The sequence below is a fragment of the Tursiops truncatus genome, chromosome 10, assembly GCF_011762595.2.
Source record: "Tursiops truncatus isolate mTurTru1 chromosome 10, mTurTru1.mat.Y, whole genome shotgun sequence".
Lineage (NCBI taxonomy): Eukaryota > Metazoa > Chordata > Mammalia > Artiodactyla > Delphinidae > Tursiops > Tursiops truncatus.
The window spans coordinates 2,967,496-2,981,108 of NC_047043.1; the positions used below are offsets into that span (position 1 = coordinate 2,967,496).

The window sequence follows — 13,613 nt, forward strand, 5'->3', positions numbered from 1 at the left end:
CAACTGTACTTCAATAAAATACTTTAGAAAAGAAAAGAAAAGAAAAATAGGAAACTTGTCAGGGAACCAAATCAACACTGGAACGAAGGTGTTCCTGTAGCTCAGCTTGATGGCTTAGAGACAGCAGAAGTAGGAGTGGGATAAGTAGGCTTATCCTGTGTCCAGCTGCGTGTCCCTGATAACGAGAAGGACAAGGGATCTAAACCTCCTTGAAGATGGGAAGATGCAAGTTTTAAAATTAAGGCCTCCCCCAAAGACGCTTTATTAAAATCTTTCATAAAAACCTAAGCATTCAGCTCCTTACTTTCGGAAGCCCCGACATCCAAGAGGGAGTGTGTTAGTCACTGAGGGGCAGACTCCAGGGAACTGAAGAAAAGCTGCAGTGGGAGAAAGCGGAATGAAGAAGAGGATGCTGTCATCGTAGACAAGGCTGCAAAGGGGCCACGTGTCCTTTCGGGAGCTCTAACCTCTTCAGAAGAGCACCTCCTCCCTTGCAGGGGGTGGACAAGAAGCAAAGAAACCTTCCTGTGCTTTGAGCATTCTCCCGGGGGCCCAGTGCAGAGGTGAGCCTGTCTCCCTGTCCGGCAGGCTCTGATGTCCAGGCAGGTCTGGGCTGCCCCACTGGGGTCTTGCCAAATGCAGAAAGCTGCTCTACCCAGCAGGACAGCCAGACGGCAGGATCCTGATGTTTCAACCCGAATCCACAAGAACCTCTGCTCCAGCCAAGTTCTTCCTGAACTTCTTCCATGCTAGGAGAGGAAGCCAAGGAGAATCATGTATCAAGAAAAAAATGTCTGCATTCCCACTGAGAAGGGAATTTGGAAATAAAGTGTGAGAATGAGTGAGACAGAAGCCCAGGCAAGAAAAGATACTGGGACTCTTACAGAACGACCCAGCTCCTTACTGAGGAGGGCCACGGCCTCCCGCCATGATCCCTGCCCTCCTTCCATTCCCTCCAGCCTCACAGCTAGTGGTGTAGATGGTCCCGTGGCTAATGGTGTAGATGACCCCGTGGCTAGTGGGTAGATGACCTTGTGGCTAGTGGTGTAGATCAGGGGTTCTCAACCCCCGGGCCGCAGCGTCCACATCCTGTTAGGAACGAGGCCGCACAGCAGGAGGTGAGCGGCGGGCCAACGAGCAAAGCTTCATCCACCACTCCCCACGGCTCCCCAACGCTCACACTATCGCCTGAACCATCCCTCCCCGCAACCCCGTCCATGGAAAAACTGTCTTCCGTGAAACTGGTCCCTGGTGCCAAAAAGGTTGGGGACCGCTGGTGTAGACTGTGCCGTGGCTAGTGGGTAGAGGACCCTGTGGCCAGTGGTGTAGCTGGTCCCATGGCTGGTGGTGTAGGAGGTCCTGTGGCTGGTGGTATAGATGACCCTGTGGCCAGTGGTGTTGATGACCCTATGGCTAGTGGTGTAGATGGCCTAAGGTACAAAGACTAATATCAGAGACCTTGAACTGAGGAAGAAAAAGTGTTGCAACACATCAAGCACTTCACCTGCACAGAGAAAACCATGGTGCTGAAAGTAGTAACCCAGGAGCTTCCAGAGCCCCACGGAGAGAAACCCAACCTTCAGCCAGTGCTGAGATCCCTTAGCAGGTGCCAGAGGCAGCCTGGTGGTTGCGGGGATGGGAAGGGCAGGAGACACAAGCTCCCTCTCTCTAAAGAGGAGCTTCTTCCATGCACCACTTTGAGGCCAAGCTTCCAAGGCTGGCTCTTATTCTATAAATTAAGGGGGGAAAAAAGACTAACAGAAGAAAACTACCAAGTTAAATAATAAATACAAGGTAGGAAGTTTAGAAAGAATTTTTTAAGGCTTAGAGAAAAAAAATTGTTGAAAGGACAAAAATTTTTAATGGGACTATTATTTTAAAAGAGTTTAAAATCAATATTTAAGAGAGACGATTAGAAGTCCGTGAGATTTAAATGTTAACACAAAAGTGAGCACTGAACGCCAAAAATCACTAAGACGATATGTTTACAATATAAAAGCAGACAGTTTTAAGGGTAAAGAACAAGAATAAAAATGCAAAAGCTATAAAAGTAAAGAAGATTTCCAGAAAACGTTCTCAAAGCAAAAGGCTTGGAAATTAGAGCAATGGTAGAGGGAAAAGGAAAAAACACAAGGAACTATTTAAGCATAAATCAGGGTAAGAAAACAATCTGCTTCCTTCGCAAGGTAACTGGAGTAGAAAGCCATGAATGTTCCCTTGGTAATTTCCATCGTGATTTCCTCTTTAACCTAAAAGCTATTTTAGGAGTTGGTTTTACAGCTTACAAATACATGAGGTTACTTCTTGCCATATACTCTTTTTTATTGTGGATTTCTAATTTAATTGCATTGAAGTCAGAGAATATGATTGTGTTATTAGAGTCCATTTTTATAAATGTTCAAAGTGTGCTTGAAAATACTGTGTGATCTCTACGTTAGGTGCAGGGTTCTCTTTTTATCTAGTTTACCTTCTGTCTAGTTTAACTGTGCCATTGAAATCCTTCGTATCTTTATTTTATATCAACTTGATCTTCCAATTTCCTTATAAATTTTCCTTGTAATTCTTTCAGATTTTGCTTCATATATTGAGGCTAGGTTGTTAAAAACATACAAATTTATGATTGCTGCTCCTTGCAGGATTGTTCCTTTCTTATTATGAATGTCCTTTTTATCCCTATTAATGATCTGTGCCCTACAATTGGTCTGCCTATTCAGTTTTTCCAGTTTAGCTTTCCAATTTAATTTTAACTATTCTGTGGCATTTCTTATGTTTCTTGTAAATAGCACAAAGCTGAATTTAAGTTTTAAAAATCAACCCTAAAAGTCTATGTCTTTTAAAAGGCCTTCAACTATTTACTCTTATCGTGATTACTGATCTATCTGGACATATTTCCACCATCTTTTTCTTGTGGTTTTGGCTTTTTTTTTTTTCTTTGTTTCTTCTTTTCTCCTTTCCTAACTTCTCTTAAATTTCAATAATGTTTTCTTTATTCCTTCCTACTTCCTTTGCTGCTTTTGAATGATACGTTGTGCTTTGTTCTTTAGTTTCACTCTTCAATTTTCAACAATCATAATTAACCATAAATAAGAAAGTTATTCAGTGTCTTTATTCTCCTTTCAAACACAACCAGAAACTCAGCATCCTTAACCACCCCTGAACAGCCCCTTCCTTGTGAAGATTGTCTAGAATTTGAGTTGCAGGGGGTTTTTTTGTATTTTTTTTTTTCTGGTACGTGGGCCTCTCACTGTTGTGGCCTCTCCTGTTGCGGAGCACAGGCTCCGGACGTGCAGGCTCAGCAGCCATGGCTCACAGGTCCAGCCGCTCCGCAGCATGTGGGATCTTCCCAGACCGGGGCATGAACCCGCGTCCCCTGCATCGGCAGGAGGACTCTCAACCACTGCGCCACCAGGGAAGCCCATGAGTTGCACTTTTTTTAACATACACACAAAAATTATATTTTTTTCTCATTGATTACCTTTGGTAAAATATATATTATTAATTCTTTGTATTCACCATTGCTTCTTAGATCCTGCTCCCCCCCTCTTGGTTCACTCTTCCTCTGTTTGCAATATATCTGTGTTAGTTCTTTCAATAAGAATCTGTAGGTGGTTAACTCAATCTTTGTCTGAAATTTATTTACTTTGTTCTAATTCATAAAGAATAGTTTAGTTAGGTACAGAATTCTAGGTTGTCAGTTATTTTTCATCAGCACTTCAAAGATACTTCAAAGATACTACTCCAGTGTCTCCTGACATCTATTGTTGTTAAGTAGATGTCTGATGTCATTCTAATTATTATTTTTATAGGTTTATTGTTTCTAATAGCCTTTAATATTTTATCCTTATTCTTGATATTCAATGTTTCACTGCAATGCATCTGGGTATGCATTTACTTTTATTGATTTAATGTACACTTTTAATCTGAAAAACGATGACTTTCAATTCTAAAAAATTCTCAGTGATACATCTTCAAATTTTGCTTTACCCATTGAGTCAATTCTTATTTTCTTCTGGAATTCCTATTTTATGATTCTTGGAGCACCTTGAACTCCCTTCTGTGACTCTTTTTTTTAATATTTATTTAGTTAGTTAGTTATTTTATTTTGGCTGTGCCAGGTCTTAGTTGTGGCACGCAACATCTTTTTAGTTGCAGCATGAGGACTTCTTAACTGTGGCGTGCGGACTTCTTAGTTGTGGCATGCACGAGGGATCTAGTTCCCTGACCAGGGATTGAACCCAGGCCACCTGCATTGGGAGCGCAGAGTCTTACCCACTGGACCACCAGGAAGTCTCCCTTTTGTGACTCTTAACTTCTCTTTCATATTTCCTGTTTCTTTTTCTCTATATACTATATTCTGGTGATACTTCCAATTCATCAATTTTTCTCGTCAACTGTGTCTAGTGTAGCATTTATTCCATTTGAGTTTTTAAATTTCATTTATCATTGTTTCTAAGATTTCTAGTTGGTTCTTTTCTGTATTCATCTACTGATATTTTTATTTCTGTTTCTTATTATTATTCATCTTTTACATACGTTTTCTTTCCTTGATCTCTTTGAGGGTCCAAAGATGTAATGGCTCAACACAATAGCAGCTAATTTGGGTCATGTAACAACCCTGTGTGGGTGAATAGGTCAGTAAACCAACTCCTCCAAAGCGTCATTGAAGGACATAGGTTGATGGAGGTTTTGCCCTTTTCCACGTGTGCTCCCGAGGTTACAAGGAGTGTCTCTGTCCCAGTGAGCTTGTAAATGGAGAGAGCATTTGGGAAGTTTTTATGAGTCAGGTACGCAGTGGCACACCTCATTTCTACTCACATTCCATTGGCTGGCAATCATATGCTCATGCCTAATTGCAAGGAAGGCTAAGAAATGGAGTCTAGTCGTGCACTCAACAAGGAAGTGATTTTTGACTAACTAGTCTTTTATTGTTATTATTTTGCCTACAGTGAATTGATCTCCCAATAGTTTCTTCTGTTGGTAGCCTTCCTTAGTGCTCTTTTTCAATATGCTTAGAAATTTTAAGGAATTTCAGTTGTAGGCTCATCTTGAGTGGAAGCCTCTCTTCTGTCTCTCTCCCCTTCCACTATCTGTTGTCCCTGCCTAGCAATTTGGTGGTCCCCTTTACATACCTCTCTCTCAGGGCTCCCAATCTTGAAACAAATATTCTCTCAGTGGCTCAGGACTTCCATGTTATAGTGAATATCTCAGATTCAGTCATCGAGGCAGCAGGCAGCCTGGCCCAGGTCCTGGTTACAAGGCTGGGTCTGCTTCCTCTCACCTGCCTGCTATTTGTATAAGCCAGGGGCCCCCAAACAGAATAAACAATCAGTAGTAAGCTCTTCGAGCTCCCATCACTGCAGGGAGACCCATCCCACCACCTAGTTTCATGAAATGGGCCTGGCCCAGATCCCTTGCCCTATGTGAAGTGCTTTACTGCCCGTGACTTTGCAGAACACAAACTCCCACCCTTTGTACCTGCTTCAGAACCCAAGCCCAGAAGAACCACGACTGCAGTACATCCTCTTAGCTGTGTTTCTGTTTTGCTTTTAGACCACGGAAAGCTTGCCGTATCTCCAAATGTGTCAGAGATCTGTTAACGCTTTCTTCTTGTATGCTCTCTATTACTGATATGTGGTTTTTTGGAGGAGCTTTACTGCAGGAGTTGTAAATTTACAGCATCACCCGGAACTTGGTAAAACAAGAATCCAGAAGTCACTGAGGGAAGAAGTGGAAAAGGTGAGGGAGTGGAAATTAACTGAAAGAGGACAAGCAGTGCCGGTGAACCCAGCGGCCCTCCGTGTAGGTCTCCTGCTGTCACTTCAGTGTCCTGCACCCATGGAGATGTAAGCAGCACAGATAACATGATGCCTTTACTCATAAATCTAGAAGATCCTCCTCAACTCACAGATGTCTTAGCCTTTACCTATAACAGCAGGACGTAGTCTTTATACAAACAGCAGCGGGGCCCCAGGACAGAGTAAGTAGAAGCTATTCTCATTCCTATAAACTTCCTGATAAACACACAGACAAGCAATGCCCAGTATAAAGTGGCCGTGTAGCATAGTGTAGCGGTGAGAGCACGGGCTTTGGAGCCAGGTAACCTGGGTTGGAGCCTGGTCTGTGCCACTATGACCTACAAGAACCTGGGCAGGTTGTGGGGCTTCTCTGAGCCTCAATTCTCTCATCGGCAAAATGAGGATAATAATAATACAGAATCTTCCTCAAAGTTTCATTTGTATTAAATGAGTAAATATTTGCCAAGTGCCTGGTCCAGAGCAAGGGCTATGTCAGTTCTTGTTAGATTAAAATACATACATAAGACGCAGGGCTGTCTTTCATGACCTGGTCATCTCATCCTCCGTCAACCATGACCAATGACTAGTAGACATCTCTATCTTCGGTCTAGACTTTCTCCAGAACCTAGCTGTTTATTGCCAACTGCCTACTGGCTGTCTCTACTTGGTTGTCCCACCAACACCTCAAGCACGGTAAGTCCCAAACTAAATTACCTCGCTTCCCAAGTCTGCTCCTCCTCCCGTGTCCCTCCTGGTCAGCAGCATCGCCATCCACACCAAGGGAAACCTGGAGCTCTCAGAGGGCCCACTCTTCACCTCGCCTCCCCAAACCCCCAGCTTCCTTGCTCCTCTGACACACACACCTCCCCCTTCCAACAAGACCAAACCTTGACTACTACTCCCCCTTTTGTACCCACCCTCCACTTTCCATCCCCTCTACCACTTACTGCCTTGGTCCCAGCCCTCTTCGAGTTTCTTAGGAAGGAAGAAGGGAGAATGGATGCTAAGTTAGCAATAACAATGCGCACTAAAGAGCAGTACAAACACATTCCCGTTACTAAAAGCAAACAAGTCTCATCCCAGCAACCACATCAAACTGAAGGCAGGTCTCTTGCATCACCATTCCCATGATGAGAAGCACAGCTCCTTGGTGCTGGAGCCAAAGGACAACATAGTCTGACTGCTGAGAAAAGACAAATAAAATAAACAGCTGCCATGAGCAGGAAACTATGTGAACAAGGCTTTTGGAATAGAGCCCAGGGCTTACGTCAGGGCAGAATAAATATATTCTGAAATCACAGCCTATCTCAGTCCCCCTCTGTTTTCCCTTCCCCATATAATTATTTGAATTTAAAAGTATGTAAATTTAAAATGTTAAAGATGTCAACAAATTCCTGTATCAAAGTGACAGACAAATTTTCACTCCCACCAAAATGCTGATAGATGCAAGTTTCTCCAAACTTGGGCCAGCACTGGGTATTATTGGACTTAAAAACTTTGCCAATCTGATAGGTAAAATTGGCACACTTTGTTGTTTTGGTTTGCATTTCTTTAATTGTGAATAAAGTTGAACGTCTTTTCATACAGTTAAGTCGTTTTCATTTTTTTCTATGAATGCCAGTTTATGCCCTGTGTCCACTTTTGCTCATTGAATGGTTAATCTTTTTCTTACTGATTTGTAAAAGCTCTTTGTATATTGAGACAATTAACTCTTTGTAATATGAATTGCAAAGTTTTTTTTAATCTTGTCTTCTCCTCCCTTCTTTTTTTGAGTTAGATTTTTCCAGAGAATACTTTTTTGTTTATATGTTATAAAATACAGTAATTAATTTTTCTTTACAATGCATTGATTTTATGTTTTACTTGTTTAGGGCTTTGAAGATCTGAAGAATTAAAGTCTGTATAGAGAATGTAACTGGCAACTGCTGCCCTTCCCATTCAACTGCCCATCCCAGCAGCCTGGCTTCCATCCCCATGATCTGAGCACTTCCTCCAGCAGGGCTGATGCTCCATTGATGTCTTTCATGATTATTCCTGGGAATTCCCTAGTGGTCCAGTAGTTAGGACTCAGCGCTTTCACTGCTAGGGGCCTGGGTTCGATCCCTGGTCGGGGAACTAAGATTCCACAAGCCGCACAGTGTGGCAAAAAAAAAAAGAGAGAGAGAGAGAGAGAGAGATTACTCCTTTGTCATAAACTGAGAGTCTGTCATATGCCAGGTAATGTTTTGATTCAGGCGAGATAGGAAGATTCAGAGGTGATTTAGAACCCTGTGTTGTTGTGTTAGAATTGGAGACAGTGTGAACTCATGGAGATACATATAGATATAGATACAGATACAGATCTCAATATAGAGGTAAATACAGATATAAATGCAAGTATACACCCCAGGATACATTCCCTCACTCTCTGCTGAGAGAATCTAGAAACAATGACACCCAGTAGCAACAAGAACACTTAGTATCCAAATTTTGGCTTCTAAATATCATTCTGCACTAAATGGAACCAGGGATCCTTGGAGAAATGGCTGATTCAATGATCCAAGCAGAGAAAGAACAAGATGAGCCTGGAACATCTTGTTCTACCAGAAAGTAAGAACGTACCCCCAAATTAGGGAACATTTCAGAAAGATACAGAAGCCAGTTTAAAGGGGTTCCCACTGACCAAACCATAGATAATCTGGTTATCAAAATAAATAAGGATAGTTACAGATCATAGACCATTGAGCAAAATAGGAATTCATGAGTCCATACTAGTATCAATATATAGATAAATAAATATACTGAAAATTTGATAGGAAGTATATATTCACATTGCCACAGTATACTTCCCTACAAAATAATTATTAATTACAAGAAAAAAATAAAGTAACTCCATGGTGGAGATGCCTGCAGATACAATTTTAATCAAGTGATCAAAATAAGTACCTCCAATGACTAAACAAATGGAAACCATGCACCAGGTGATAGGATGCATGAAGAGAAACACAACATCACGTCTGTGCTATTCTTGCCAAAGATGCAAAACCTGAATTCAATGAGGAAATAACGAATAAACCAAAGTTGAGGTACCTCCTGTAAAATAACTGGGCTATTCACTTTTAAAATGTCAAAGTCAAAGAAGTCAGGAATTCTATAAAGGATATTATTGGGACTAGTAGCAAAACTTGAATAGTCTGTGGATGAGAATTTGAAGGAGAATGTGTTTGTTCATAGGAAATATATGCTAAATTATTCTGGTGGATGGAACTTCAGGGGCTTTTTAAAAATTTCTCCTGTATTTATTTAACTCTCCTTTAACTTTTTTAAAAAATTAAACTTTTAATTTTGAGATAATTATAGATTCATACGCAGTTGTACAAGTAATGCAGAGAGACCCTGTGTACCCTTTACCCAATTCCTCCTGATGGGACATCTTGCAAAGCTATCGTACAACATCACACTCAGGATACTGGCTTGGATACAGTCAAGACACAGAACATTTCCATCACCACAAGGATCCCTTGTGTTGCCATTTTATAAACACCCCCACCCCTCCTACCTTCACTTCCTTCTCTTTCTTTCTTTTTTATTAAAGTCTAGTTGATTTACAATGTTGTGTTAATTTCTGCTGCACAGCAAAGTGATTCAGTTATACACATATCTATATCTATCTATCTATATATACATATACATACACACACACACATATACACATTCTTTTTTATATTTTTTCATTAGGGTTTATCACAGGATATTGACTATAGTTCCCTGTGCTATACAATAGGACCTCGTTGTTTATTCATTCTATATATAATAGTTTACATCTGCTAACCCCAAACTCCCACTCCATCCCTTCTCTACCCCACTTCCCCCTTGGCAACCACAAGTCTGTTCTCTATGTCTCTCACTTCCTTCTTAACCCCTGGCAACCACTAATCTGGTCCCCATTTCTATAACATGGTCATTTTAAGAGTGTTATATAAATGGAATGAGACACTCTGTAACCCTTTTGGATTGGTTTTTTTTTTCACCCAGCGTAATTCTCTGGAGATTCATCCAGGATGTAGCAATAGTTGGTTCCTTTTCAGTGCTGAGTAGAATTCCACGGTATGGAGGTGCCACAGTCTCTTTAACCATTCATCCATTGAAGGACATCTAGGTTGTTTGCAGTTTGGGGCAATACAAATAAAGCTGCTATAAACATTTGTGGAACTTCAGGTTGGTGAATTACTCTCAAGTAGTTCAAAGAAAAAAAGGTTTTATACCGTGTTTGCGATTTTTCTGTAAATCTAAGGTTGTTTCAAAACAAAAAATAGAAATAAAAGGAAAAAAAGGTGAAAACTTCTGTCTTAAGATACAAGGAGACCATTACAGGAAACTTCTAGTAAAGTTCTTTCTTCTCCTGAAGAGATGCTGGAAAACATTTTTCTTTCTCTTCTGGATAACGTCAGGCATTGAGGTGAGACCCAGAGCAGTGTGATCATCTCACTACAAGCCTCAGAGGAAGCACAGCCCAGAGGATCCCAGGCAAATGGTCCAGAGCCCCTGGATTAAGTCATCCTAGAACCCAGCCTTCCTCTGAACTTCCAGCTACAGGCGTCATTAAAATTCCTTGTTAGTTAAGCTAGTCGTGTTGGGTTTTCAATTATTTGCCACCAAAAGCTTCTTGACTGATTCAGTCATTGAAAAAGGATACCATGGTCCCCTAGCAATGAATCCCACTCCCATTATAACAAATGTTATTGCTCCTGGGTAAATAAAATGTTTCCTGTTTACCAACATGGACAGTGGGGAAATACATGTACTGGGTATCTTCTGGAGATCATTCACTGTGACTTTCAGATTCCAAGTAAAAGGCAGACCAGAGAGTGAAGGAATGTGCTCAGTTTATCACAGTGGGGCACCTCACTAGGACAGGAATGAACACTGAGTGAGTAGTCAAGCAACTAAGCTGAGCGTAGTCCTAGAGAACTTTTATAAGTCTGCAAAAATTTTCCCGTCTTTCCTTTTCTACCTAAAAACCTTATGTGCTTCTATTTACATTTCTATTATTTTTTCTCTTCTGGTTAAATCTTATTATTCTTTCCTCAGTAACCTTGAACAACTTACCAGTACCTGAAAGACAAAGTCTTATCGTGTCATAACACTCAAGGTCCTTCCTAAGCAGACTCCAAACCATGGTTCGCATCTGTCCTCTTTCTCAATATACCTTATTCTCCAGCCTTACTTTTCACACGGGGCTATGCTATAGGCTGAACATCTGTGTCCCCCATCCAACCCCCAAATGCGTATGTTGAAGCTTAATCCCCAATGTAATGGTAGTGGGAGGTGGGCCTTTGGGGGTGATTAGATCATGAGGGTGGAGCTCTCATGAAGGCGACTGACGCTCTTACACAGAGGCCCCACAGAGCTCCCCTCTCCCTTCTGCCATGTGAGGACACAGTGAGGTGGCACCATCTATGAACCAGGAAGTGGGCTCTCAGCAGACACTGAATGTGCCAGCAACCTGAGCTTGGACTTCCAGCCTCTGGAACTGTGGGAAATAAATGTCTGTTGTTTATAAGCCACACAGAGTAGCTCAAATTCCACCCTGGTATTTTTGTTACAGCAACCCAAACCAACTAAAACAGGCCACACTCCACAGCTGAAGAAGGGAGTTACAAATATGGAAAGGGGAAAAACTAGACTGAACCCTGAGGTGTTGTTTGGGATTGGAAGACTGGTGTGAACTCACAGATTTCAATATGGATAGATGGATATAGACGTAAATGCAGGGGTGTATCAGGACAACTACTCACAACATTTACTACGTGAGCAGGTTACGGATGAGGTCCTTTAAGATGTCTGTTAGGGCTGAAAGGCAGCAGGCAGCACGAGATGGTGTCGGCGTCTTATCCCGCTTTCTCGGTGCTTCCGGGTGCCTTTTAAGGCAGACGTGATGCAGGAGTCCAAGGCGGTGCATGTGTCCCCAGCAGCTCGTCCTGAGTCAGTGGCACCCACAAGCTCTGACGACCATGTTCCTGTATTTTTTCAGGATGACTTTGGAGTTGTCATCAAAGCAAACCACTGAGATGGCATTCAGTTTCGCTGGCGCACAGCACGGTCTGGGGACGTACTCGGGATTCATAAGGTGAACCAGGGTCTGCCCGATGGCATGGCTGGTGGCGTTCACGTGCGCGTTGAGAGGGAAGGAGAATTCTCCATCACAGTAGTTGGCAGCGTAACCCCTGGGTGCAATGATCCAGTCCTGCCACCCCAGGCCCCTGTCCACCGAGGGACCTAGAAGCCACAGCACTCTAGTAATCCATGAGAACGCCTACTCACAGGAAATCTTTACTTCTTCATGCTTTTTTGTGCCTAACCCTACAGGTGCTCTTCCTATCAGAAGTCCACTGACATGAGATTACAGCATGTACAGCACCGAGTGTATGGCATCGATTAGTATTTATCCTGCCCCTCCAGCAAAGTGGGGCTCAAATGTCATCTCTCCTGTGGAGCCTCCTCAGGATATGCAGGCAGATTAACTTCTCCTGCCTCCGCACAGGGAGGATTTTCCGCACCTTCACGTAACATCAGTTCATCCCTCCTTGCTTAGGGGCTCATCACCCCACTCTGTTGTGAACTTTGTGGGCAGGATCTGACTCTTTTTCCCATCCCCAGCTCCTAGCACAGGGCCTGGCACAGGTGCTCGGTTAGGACAGTTTCGATTAGATGGAGACCCTCCATGGACCACACTGGCCCGCCTGCAGAGCTAATCCCTGCCATCGGCATCATTAGCTCTGGGCCTCACCCACGGAAACCCACCATTCACGGGGAATCCAGGAGGAGACCACCAGAGCCCTTTGTTCCAGCCCGATTTCTGTAGAAGACAATGTCACTTGCTGAACAGGAAGCAGTCTTCAGAGAGGTGACTCACCTGCTTGACAGGTCTGTCTCAGAAACGTTTGCCTTGATGCTTTGCTTTTGCTGCAAAATAAGCCCAGCTCCACTCTGCCACTGGAGGTGGCGGGTACATGACATGAGTGTTTGCATTTTTATGACGGCTTTCTTGGAGGCTGACTGGGCAAGCTCCCTGGCGGGGTGATGAAATGGCCAGGATCTGGCTCAGCAGGGAGGCTGCGGAACTCCAAACATGCCGTTCTGAGCAAGCGCCCAAGCAGGAAGAAAGCTGCTGTGAGCAGAGACGAAAACCCTGTGCTCTTGGCTCATAGGTTTCCTTACTAACCGCACAGACCAGGGTGAGCTTCAGAGAAGCACTTTTGCCGCTGAGAATCTTGGATAGAAGAGGAAATGGCAAATCCTCCTGAAGGCTCTGACATTGACAAAGCCCTGTATTCATTTTTTATTGCCGCCAGAGCAAATCACCGCAAATGTAGTAGCTTAAAACCACACCATTCCGGGCTTCCCTGGTGGCGCAGTGGTTGAGAGTCCACCTGCCGATGCAGGGGACACGGGTTTGTGCCCCGGTCCGGGAAGATCCCACATGCCGCGGAGCGGCTGGGCCCGTGAGCCATGGACGCTGAGCCTGCGCGTCCGGAGCCTGTGCTCCACAACAGGAGAGGCCACAACAGTGAGAGGCCCACGTACCGCAAAAAAACAAAAAACAAAAAACACCACTCCTTATTTCACAATTCTGTAGCTCAGCAGTCTGGGTACAGTGTGGCTCCACTGGGTCCCCTTTTTAGAGGCTACAGGGGTGAAGTCAGGCTGTCAGCAGGGCCGCATTCCTTTACTGGGGGCTCTGAGGAAGAATCTGCTTTCAAGCTCACTCAGACTGCTGGCCAAATTCCGTCCCTTGTGGTTGCGGAAGTGAGGTCCCTGTCTCCTTGCTGGCTGTCA

General features: G+C 43.4%; 1 long non-coding RNA gene across 1 annotated transcript in view; it reads right to left on the reverse strand.

The window, feature by feature from the left end:
• The window catches only part of LOC109551548 (uncharacterized), a 55,551-nt gene that overhangs the window by 10,768 nt on the left and 31,170 nt on the right, over positions 1-13,613 (reverse strand). The gene's annotated exons all lie outside the window — the stretch shown is intronic.